At 61.1% G+C, this 8,311-nt stretch overlaps 3 non-coding genes across 3 annotated transcripts; 1 reads left to right on the top strand and 2 right to left on the bottom strand.

The window, feature by feature from the left end:
- Positions 1 to 349: 349 nt before the first annotated feature.
- On the bottom strand, positions 350 to 422 carry TRNAA-UGC. Its single transcript has one exon. It is a non-coding gene; the product is annotated as a tRNA-Ala (tRNA).
- Positions 423 to 534: 112 nt separating this feature from the next.
- Positions 535 to 608, top strand: TRNAI-AAU. The gene has a single exon. It is a non-coding gene; the product is annotated as a tRNA-Ile (tRNA).
- A 5,963-nt stretch (positions 609 to 6,571) lies between these two features.
- Positions 6,572 to 6,643, bottom strand: TRNAQ-CUG. The gene has a single exon. It is a non-coding gene; the product is annotated as a tRNA-Gln (tRNA).
- Between the last annotated feature and the right edge of the window lie 1,668 nt (positions 6,644 to 8,311).

The raw sequence follows: 8,311 nt of genomic DNA, 5'->3' as shown, positions 1-8,311 counted from the left end.
GGAGGGAGGAGGAAAGGGATTGTGCTCCATTGAGAGCTCAGAAAGAAAGGTGCAGGTCCCCCACTAGAGCCCAGCCCAGCAGAGCAAAGCAGAGCAGAGCAGGCTGGAGAATGTGTGTATGGGTCTGACTACTTCTCCCATGCTCTTCCATTTGAGCTAACTTCCCCCAGCTGTCGCCAGCCTCCAAGTCAGTGCAAGGGGGAGAAGGGCCGGGGAGGAAGAGCTTTGTGCTCCGCAAGGGCTGGCTTTTTGGGAGGCCAAGCGGGGAGAGGGATGGAGGCCACTGGAGGAGCTGAGCCGGCTGACTGTCCATGGCTTTTAAAAGAAGGTCCCGGGGCTGCCTTGCCGCTGGAGAATGCGGGCATTGATCCCGCTGCCTCTCGCATGCAAAGCGAGCGCTCTACCACTTGAGCTAATTCCCCTACCTTGGCAGATGGCATCTTGATCCATCCATTTGATAACGGAGGCCACATCGTTCCCCGCGCCAGCCGGTGACTCCTTCCAAAAGGGTCAGGCAAGAGAGGGCATCCTATAGGCCAGCTAGCTCAGCTGGTTAGAGCGTGGTGCTAATAACGCCAAGGTCATGGGTTCAAGCCCCATGCTGGCCACTGCGGGAGGAAGAGGGTGACTTCTGCTCTTTTGGCTGACTGCTAAGGGTGGCAGAGGCCAAAACCAGGTGAGCCGGGAGCAGGCAAGAGCCCTGCTGGGCGCCGGGCAGGACGAGGCTCCGGACACCTCCTTGGTCGCTCCTCGCTCCACCTGCTGCCTGAAAGGAACTTGGGCCCGGGGAGGAGACGGGTGAGCCCGGCCGGCTGCCTTCCAGGCTCACAGGAGGCCAGGCTTGAGCTGCCCGCCCAGGGAAGCCAAAATCGCAGGCCTGCCGGCTCACCCCCATTGTCCACAGAGGGTTGACCTGATGGCCCGAATTCTTGCCAGCCGCCAGCTCCACCCAAATTTACCCGACGCCGGATCACGCTCCCCAGCCCAAGCCACAGAGGAAGGCTTAATCCTCGGCACCCCAACCTAGGGGAGAGGCTTCACACTCCGCCGGCACAGGGTGACCTTTGGGACTTCCCTGGACACCATCCTCCCACCGCCCACAGCCAGACCCCCCAAGCCCACACTCGAGCCCACCCCTCCGACAGGAAGGAGCAGGAGGACCACTCCACCCAGGGGCACCACCACTCAAAGTCAGCTTCACTTCCTTCCTCTTCTACCCCTTTCCTCCCAAGTTATGCGCGCCTCACGGGATCCGGCCCTGGGAAGACGCAGGCACGGCACTCTGACTGGCGCAAGCCAAACGCCCACACCGAGAGTTTAGCACGGGCTCTTGAGGCACTGGAGGAACCCCATGCAGACGCCCTGACGGAGCTAAGCTTTACGGCCAAGGGCCCTACCTGTGCAGAAAGCCAACTTGCTTGTGAAAAAGACGACTGTTTCGGCTCCCCTTCCAAACTTCCAAATGCCTCCAAATGGGAAAACACACACACTGAAACACCCAAACGGTCCTAACGCTGGGGCCAGGCGAAAAAGAAAAGCAAGGAAAAGATTTCTAAATGGCCACCCTGCCAGAGTCGTACAGCTCCGCAAGTGAAACCCGTGGGAGGGACATTACACAGAAAAGGGGAATGGAAAGCTGCCCAAATTGAGATGCTGTGGAAAGCTACAGCCCCATCGCTACTCCTACTCTGCACACTTCTTGCAACAGCTGATGAACGGCCAGGTGCTTTTCGCATCCAAGCCCACACCAGGGAAAGACCTTGAGAAGCTTCCCGTGGCTTGCCTGGTTCAGCTGGTCAGAGTGTGGCACTCGTGGAGGCAAGATGGTGCAGAGGAGCCCCTGGGTGGCTGTGGGCCTGGGGAGGATGGCTTTTGATTTTTCGGCCTGACCGCTACGGGCAGCCAGGACAAAAGTCAGATGGCCGGCTCTCCCGTCCACCAGGCTCATCAGGAGCCCTTAGTTGACTGGCTCGGAGAATGCGGGCAGCGTCCCCCACTACCTCTCGCATGCAAAGCGAGCGCTCTGCCGCTTGAGCTAATTCCCCGCAGCTGGCCTGACTCTCAGACACCGGGCAAAAAAAGGCAAGGGCTCTGTGGCCTTAAGCAGAACACAGCCTGAAATGTGGGGGAGGGGGGTGTGCTACCCAGAGCTGGGGAAGGGGGTCCGAGACCCAGCCACGCTCCTCGGCACAAACACCAACGCTCCCTCCCTGGAGTGTGTCTGGGCTGAGAGTTAGCCCCTGAAACAAGCACCAAGCTTCAGAAGACAACGCAGGGATAGATCACTTGACGATTGCCTGCTCTGGCCATTGCCTCTGAAGCGCCTGGCATCGGTTACTGTCAGAAGACGGGATAGTGGCCTAGATGGACCATCGGTCTCACCCAGGAGGGCCGTTCTTATCTTCACCACTTTCCTCTAACCCAAGCAAAGCCAGAAGCAGGCCCAGCTCAGCAACTCTAGCAGACTCCCTGGCCTCTGGCCCAGCATACAGCAAAACGACCCTGCCTCCGCCAGGATAGACAGCCACCGACTCCCTCTTCCAGACCAACGCAGCCCTTCCCCGCTTTGGCTGTTTCCAAGCTGTCCATGCTAAACTCTCGGTGTGGGCGTTTGGCTTCCGCCAGTCAGAGTGCCGTGCCTGCGTCTTCCCAGGGCCGACTCCCTTTTTGACATTTCCTTTTTCTCTGGCACAGGGAGTGACCTATGTCTGGATTCTCCCTGTCTCCCATCAGGTGTTGGGATGGTGAGTGAGAACGAGGAGGAGAATCCCCAGCAGGAAGATGCTGAGCAAGTACAACCCACTGCCCCGCTCCTGCACTCCCTTCACCCCTAACCACTGTGCCGCGTCCTGCACCCACGTGGGGACACTGACCTGTGTGCATGGAGCAGCTGGCATTGCTGCCCGCTCCTCCCTGGGATGCTGCTCCTCCGGGCACCCCGAGGGGTTGCGGGGGCAGGGCGATAAGCGACATCATCCGAGCTCCCTGCATCCAGGTCACTTTCCTCAGCCGGGCTGCATCAGGGGAGGGCCGAGAGCAGCAGCTTCTGATGCTCCCCTCACAGCACAGCCCAGGTGGGGACAGTGACCAGGACGCATTGAGCACGTAGTGTTGCTCCTCGCTCCCCACAACCCTCTATGGGGCCATGGAGGAGCATTGGGGGCAGGGGAGAGCAGTGAGCACCTTTGCACTGGCACATGGTGCCCTTTGACCCCTGGAGCCCTGGGCGGCTGCCGGGTGGCCCCACCCCTAAGGCCGGCCAGGCTCCCCAGCATGAACAGCAGAGACACAGGGAGACTGGCCACCCACTGAGCAGTGGTAGCCTGGGCGGCTCGTAATGGAGGCTCGGGGGGCTCAGCCTCCCCAAACCTTGCGTCACCAAGGGGGCAGTGGGGCCCATGACTAGGGGCCCTGGGCCAAATTGGGCCCCCCTGGAAAAGTCTCCCCCATGTTGGCCCCAGGGCTGGAGGAGCTCCCACTCCCTGCTACGGCCCGGGGGCTGCAGCAGGGCACAGAGCTTCTCTGGTCTCGGGGCCGCAGCGGGGCAGGGGTAAAGGAGTGACAGGGTGGGGCCAGTGGGGGAAGGGGTGGAACAGAGGTGACAGTGGGTGGGGCTGTGGGTGGAAGGGGTGGAAGGGGGCGGAGCCACAGACAGAAGTGGGGGGCCATGGGTCCGGTGCTGGGGACCCTGCCCTTGTTCTCCCTTCCCTGGGCTTTGGCATCACTAGCCCCTGCTTAGCGAGTAGGGGTCAGTGGTCCCCAAAATGTGGGGCATGACTCCTAGGGGGACACAGAGGCACATTCATGGGGGCACCTCAGGGCCTGAGCCAGCCCCCATGGAGGGAGCAGCACTCAGCCCCACTCTGTCCCAGCTCTTCCCCAACCCCACCCTCAGCCTGGGCCTCTGGTGCCCAGCTCGGCCTCGACCCCCTAACCCCTGTCTGCACCCCTCTCCCCAGCAAGCAACGGCCCCACTCCCATCCCCAGCCTCGACCCACTTACCACTTACCCGTTTCTCAACCGTGGCTTCTGAGGGTATGACGCTGCCCCGCGTAGGAACGTGCTGCGCCGCTTCACCCCTTCCCCCCACCGCACAAAACGGCTGCTCGGGGCGGGGGCCAGGGGGGGAAGCTCCTGCCGCCGAAATGCCCCCCCCCCGGCACAGGGCAGGTCTGTGCGGGGCGGGTCCGGGCCGGGTCTGGCTCTGTCCGGGGACTCGATCCCTGTGTCCGCCTCGTGGGGATGTTCCCGGCGCCCCTTGTTCGCTGGGGCTGTAACACCCCCCCCCCCCCCCCCCGGCTGGGTGTGAGCGGGTCTGGGTGTGTCTGCCGGGCCTCGGCACCGGCTGCGTGTCACCCCCTGACTCCCGCTGCCCCCGGCCCCAGCCCCGGGTGAGCCCGGCTCTAAACACCCGCAGACAGACTTGGCCTTCCCGCAAAGCCCTGCCCTGCCCCCCTCATTCCCTGCCCCTGCTCCCCCATACCCCCAAAGCTCTATCCCTGCCCCCCACCCACCCGGTCACTGCCCACCCCCGTGTGGGGGCACCAGCACTGTGCCAGGTCGTGATGGGAAATTGTCCAAGCTGGCCCAGGAGAGACGTGTGTGTCCCTGCTGCCCCCTGCTGGTGGGGCTGAGCCCTGCTCTGTGTGTGTGGTGGCTTTGCAGGATTTTGTATCCTGCAGCAAGTGACACACACACACACACATTGACGCACAAAGGGACTCACACAATCCCAAGAACACTCAAACACAACACACCCAGAGGGGCATGCTAGCCCAACCCCCACAGAGAGAAACAATCACACCCCCAGCCACACTCACAATCACACACACACACACCAGAATATTCGCAATCATGCGCAGAGACACAACTGCACACAGTTCACGCCCACTGCTCCCAACACAAGGACCTCCTGCCCCACACAGCCTGTGCCGAGGCCTGTGGAACTCACTGCCACTGGACAGCTACCCATGAGAATGATCCCCTCCTGCTGGATCATCTGCTTGGCCCCCCAATCCCTCTCGGGACGTGTGTGGCATGGCTGGGGATTGTGCAATGGCCCAGCACCAGGCAACGCAGAACAGACACCACACGCCCTGCTCAGCCTCACCTGAGCTGCTCTCCAGGTGCATTGGAGCCCAGCACCCCACACCGTGGCACTCCTGCCCCACAGGGAGTGAGCTGCAGCCCCTGCCACACTTCACAGAGGGGAGAAGGGTCAGGCCAGCCCTTGTAAGATGGGGAAATCACCATCGGGGTCGACGGTATGGGGGCTGTGACATACAGAGAAACGGTTGTCACGCCAGCAGAGGGCAGCAGAGCATGCACATGCACACACACACAATTGCAAACATACATGAACACATGCATGAATCCAGCCACATACACACAATTGCTAATATACACAAACACCCGCACAAATCCAGCCAACACCAACACAAGCCTGGGAGCCAGGGGAGCAGAGCAGGTTGGGGCCAGGTCACTCCACGTGACCTAATGGATAAGGCATCTGACTTCAGAAAGACAATTGAGGGTTCGAGTCCCTTCATGGTTGTGCTTGTGCAGTTTTACCTTTGTGCTGAACGTCCTGCTCCCTTTAGGGCTGGAACCTTTTCTTGGCTGCTCAGGCCAATGCTCTGGCTTCAGCTAGAGCCCCGGGAGGGAGTTGGGGGTTGGGTGTCACAAAGGCTGGGGCATGAGCCCCAGGTGCTTCCAGTCTCACCTTTGCCATTCCTGAGTTGCCAAAGAAAATGGGCGGCTGCCCGGGCTAGCGTGTGGAGCAGTTTCCCTCTTCCAAGTGTGCGCCTGTCCCTGTGCTGGAGGGTACTTGCTACATAGCCCCTTGGGAGCCTGGGTGTTTCTCTGCTTCTCGCCAGCTGGGGAAAAGCCTCTTGGGGTAAAATCTCCTGCCCCACTGCCAAAGTGAGCACCTTGAGTGGGAACGGTAAGAGGCCCCACCAGGGGGGCTGGCCCTGCTTTCCTATCGTCTTCGGATGTTGGCCACAGAGCATCAGCAGCTGCCCTGCATGCTGGTCTGTGGGTGGCCTTCAGTGGGTGTTTGGCCATGGCAGGGAGCAGGCTGGCTGGGTGTTTTTGTGCCTGTCTGAAGGCCACACATAGGCATGGTCCTGCCCTCCTCTGGCCCTGACCTCAGTTGCTCTGTGGCTTTTAAGCCTTCCCTTGGAGCTATCAGCACCAGCCGCCTCTACTCTAGGTGCCCAGAGGAGGAGAGGTGCTGGGCTCCAGCCGGGGAAGCCTGGCCCTGGCCCTGCGTCCTTTAAATGCCATGTGGGCAAGAGGAAGAGTGTGGCAGCTGCAGGGACCAAAGATGTGGACATCAGGTGAAGCAGTGAGAAACCCAACCATCAGGTCAACCCGCAGGAATCTCTAGCCAGACTGTTAAGTTCTAGGACCCCACGCTCTAGCGGCCCAGCTGGACCAAAAACCCATCTCCAGTGGGCACCAGTGACCCAGAAGGAGGAGAAAAGAAAACCACTCTAGTTCAGCCAGGGAGAGGGTAACAAAGCACATTGAGCTACAAGGCTTTGCAGCAAACCAACATACCTGCCAAAGGTCCCACTGAGATTTGAACTCAGATTCCAGGAGTCAGAGTCCTGAGTGCTGCCCATTACACCATGGGACCTGCTGCTGTTCTGTTTTCTAGACCCCTGTGACTCTCAGCTGGCTGGTTTGCACTCTGCACTTATTGCTTCCCTCCAGCGGCTTCCTCTCGCAGGACTCTCTCTCCTCCTCCAGCAACTGTGGTCCTGCTCTACCGGATCTGTGGGTCCTGCCCTGAGTCCCTGCATCCCCCTGCTTTGTCTCCATTCCCTGCAGGCTGCAAAAATGTCAGGGGAGGCTGCTCCTCCCTTCACTCAGTGCTCCTGTTTATATCAGCCAGCTGCAGCCTCATCTCCTGGAACTCGGGCAGCTGTCGCTTGATCCGATCGTACAGTCACATGCTGACTGGCTCCCCTGCCTGGATGCTCTTGTGGAAATCCCACAGGTGACACTGCAGGACTTGGCACTGTTGGTTTCTTTAATGTTGTGGTGTTTCCCAGGCCACCGGAACAAAGCCGCCAACTCCTCCCTCACCGACTCCCACCAATCCCCCTGGTTGCCATAGAACCCTCTGATGCTTTCCCGTTCTGCCAACACCTCCAGGCCTCGCCCCCCCTGCTCCTTTATCTTGCAAGCTCTGGATGTTCAGCTTCAATATCCTCTGCCCTGGGTCAGGGACAGGGGTGGCTCCAGGCACCAGCGCAGCAAGGTCAGTGGGTGAGGTGAGTTAATTAACTCTTTCTGGCCCTGTCACCTTTCAATGAAATATTATATTACACTCATAACGTCACAGGAGGTCAGGAATGAGATGGCAAGGGCTGCGGGTCAGGAGTGAGGAACACCAGCAGAGCTGGAGGGAGCCCAGAGGGCTGTGGATCAGGAGTGAGGGGCACCAGCAGAGCTGTGAGTCTGGAGGTCAGGACTGGGATAGCAGGGGCTGCGGGTCGGGACTGAGGAGCACCAGCAGAGCTGTGAGTCTGGAGGTCAGGACTGGGATAGCAGGGGCTGCGGGTCGGGAGTGAGGAGCACCAGCAGAGCTGTGAGTCTGGAGTTCAGGACTGGGATGGCAGGGGCTGCGGGTTGGGAGTGAGGGGCACCAGCAGAGCTGTGAGTCTGGAGGTCAGGACTGGGATGGCAGGGGCTGCGGGTCGGGAGTGAGGGGCACCGTCAGAGCTGGAGGGAGTGCAGGGGGCTGCGGGTCGGGAGTGAGGGGCACCGTCAGAGCTGGAGGGAGCACAGGGGGCTGCGGGTCAGGAGTGAGGAACACCAGCAGAGCTGGAGGGAGCCCAGAGGGCTGTGGATCAGGAGTGAGGGGCACCAGCAGAGCTGTGAGTCTGGAGGTCAGGACTGGGATAGCAGGGGCTGCGGGTCGGGAGTGAGGAGCACCAGCAGAGCTGTGAGTCTGGAGTTCAGGACTGGGATGGCAGGGGCTGCGGGTTGGGAGTGAGGGGCACCAGCAGAGCTGTGAGTCTGGAGGTCAGGACTGGGATGGCAGGGGCTGCGGGTCGGGAGTGAGGGGCACCGTCAGAGCTGGAGGGAGCGCAGGGGGCTGCGGGTCGGGAGTGAGGGGCACCGTCAGAGCTGGAGGGAGCACAGGGGGCTGCGGGTCGGGAGTGAGGGGCACCGTCAGAGCTGGAGGGAGCGCAGGGGGCTGCGGGTCGGGAGTGAGGGGCACCGTCAGAACTGTGAGTCTGGAGGTCAGGACTGGGATGGCAGGGGCTGCGGGTTGGGAGTGAGGGGCACCGGTAGA

This window comes from Mauremys reevesii, linkage group 12, assembly GCF_016161935.1.
Source record: "Mauremys reevesii isolate NIE-2019 linkage group 12, ASM1616193v1, whole genome shotgun sequence".
NCBI lineage: Eukaryota > Metazoa > Chordata > Testudines > Geoemydidae > Mauremys > Mauremys reevesii.
This window is presented reverse-complemented; position numbering and strand designations above follow the sequence as displayed.